Below are 2,490 nucleotides of genomic sequence, written 5' to 3'. Positions count from 1 at the left end.
ATGTGCTTGTGGGACAGTCCTCTCTCTATATGTGCTTGTGGGACACTAGATTGCTTTCTTTACTTACAATAAGTCCTCTCTCTATATGAGTTCCTCTCTCTATATGAGTCATTACTCTATATGAGTCATTACTCTCTTTTATCTATAATTATAAGTCCTCTCTCTATATGTGCTTGTGGGACACTAGATTGCTTTCTTTACTTACAATAAGTCCTCTCTCTATATGAGTCATTACTCTCTTTTATCTTACAATAAGTCCTCTGTCCTCTCTCTATATGTGCTTGTGGGACACTAGATTGCTTTCTTTACTTACAATAAGTCCTCTCTCTATATGAGTCATTACTCTCTTTTATCTTACAATAAGTCCTCTCTCTATATGAGTCATTACTCTCTTTTATCTTACAATAAGTCCTCTCTCTATATGAGTAAGTCCTCTCACTTACAATAAGTCCTCTCTCTATATGAGTCATTACTCTCTTTTATCTTACAATAAGTCCTCTCTCTATATGAGTCATTACTCTCTTTTATCTTACAATAAGTCCTCTCTCTATATGAGTAAGTCCTCTCTCTATATGAGTAAGTCCTCTCTCTATATGAGTAAGTCCTCTCTCTATATGAGGACTTTCTTTTATCTTACAATAAGTCCTCTCTCTATATGAGTAAGTCCTCTCTCTATATGAGTAAGTCCTCTCTCTATATGAGTAAGTCCTCTCTCTATATGAGTAAGTCCTCTCTCTATATGAGTAAGTCCTCTCTCTATATGAGTAAGTCCTCTCTCTATATGAGTAAGTCCTCTCTCTATATGAGTCATTACTCTCTTTTATCTATAATTATAAGTCCTCTCTCTATATGTGCTAGTCATTACTCTCTTTTATCTATAAGGCTTTCTTTACTTACAATAAGTCCTCTCTCTATATGGGATCTGTTGTACCCACCTTATACATAAGGTGTTAAATTAACTCATACTTAAAAAAACAATCTCTCTCTTTTGGAGATTCGAGGTATCGATCCCCGTACCCCGTACCTCTCACATGCTAAGCAAGCACTCTACCATCTGAGCTACATCCCCACAATTTTTGCATCACAAAACTCTAAATTTCTCGTCATCAATAATAGTGAAAATGAAGAAATATTACTACCCAACATGACATGAATAAGGAAAAATTGAAAAGAAATAATATATTTAATAATAGATAGTCTTATTTTTGGAGATGCGGGGTATCGATCCCCGTACCTCTCGCATGCAAAGCGAGCGCTCTACCATCTGAGCTACATCCCCATAATTTGTTCTTCATAAAACCCTAAATGTCCCATCATCAATAATAGTGAAAATAAAAAAATATCAAAATATTAATAACAAATAGTTTGGTTTGGTGATGCGGGGCATCCATAATTGCGAAAATGAAAAAATATAATAACAAATTAAATACTTTCTTTTGGAGATGCAGGCTATCAATCCCCGTATAACTCGCATGCAAAGCGAGCGCTCTACCATCTAAGCTACATCCCCACAATTTTTACGTCACAAAACCCTAAACGTCTCGTCATGAATAATAGTGAAAATGAAAAAAATATCGCTACTCAATATGTCATAAATAAGGAAATATTGAATAGAAATAAAATAGTAATAACGAATAGTTTCTTTTGGAGATGCGAGGTATCGATCCCTGTATCTCTCGCATGCTACATTCCCACGATTTTACGTCAAAAAACTCTAAACTTCCAGTCATGAATGATATTGAAAGTGAAAAACTATCCCCGCTCATTATGTAGTAAATATGGAAAAATTTAAAAGAACTAATATATTTAGTAATCGTTTCCTTTGTTGATGCCTGGTATCGATCCCAGTACTTCTCACATGGGATGCAAACGCTCTACCATCTAAGCTATATCCTCAAGATTCTTATGTCACAAAATCCTAAGCATCTCGTCATCAATAATAGTGAAAATAAAAAAATAACGCTATTCATTATGTCATAAATAAGGAAAAATTGAATAGAAATAAAGTAATAACGAATAGTTTCTTTTGGTGACATGGGGTATCGATTCGATCCCCGTACCTCTTGCATGCTAAGCAAGCAATCTACCATCTAAGCTACATTCCCACAATACTTATATCAGAAAATCCTAAATGTCCTGTCATCAATTCTAGTGAAAATGAAAAAATATCTCCGCTAATTATGTCATAAATAAGGAAAGGTTGAACAGAAGTAAAATATTAATAACAAATAGTTTCTTTTGTAGATGTGGGATATCCCCTTACCTCTTGCATGTTAAATGAGCTCTACCATTGCATGTTAAATGAGCTCTACCATCTAAGCTACATCCCCACAATTCTTGCATCATAATATATTTCCCATCATAAGCTACATCCCGAGCTACATCCCCACAATTGTTGCATGATAAAACCCTCAAATTCCCATCATCAATAATAGTGAAAATGAAGAAATCCCCACAATTGTTGCATGATAAAAACCCTCAAAAATGAAG

At 34.6% G+C, this 2,490-nt stretch overlaps 1 non-coding gene across 1 annotated transcript; it reads right to left on the bottom strand.

Moving 5' to 3' along the window:
• Positions 1-1,206: 1,206 nt before the first annotated feature.
• Positions 1,207-1,279, bottom strand: TRNAA-UGC (transfer RNA alanine (anticodon UGC)). The gene has a single exon. It is a non-coding gene; the product is annotated as a tRNA-Ala (tRNA).
• Between the last annotated feature and the right edge of the window lie 1,211 nt (positions 1,280-2,490).

This window comes from Cucurbita pepo, chromosome 10 (assembly GCF_057944985.1).
Source record: "Cucurbita pepo subsp. pepo isolate OVF chromosome 10, ASM5794498v1, whole genome shotgun sequence".
NCBI classification, from domain to species: Eukaryota; Viridiplantae; Streptophyta; class Magnoliopsida; order Cucurbitales; family Cucurbitaceae; genus Cucurbita; species Cucurbita pepo.
This window is presented reverse-complemented; position numbering and strand designations above follow the sequence as displayed.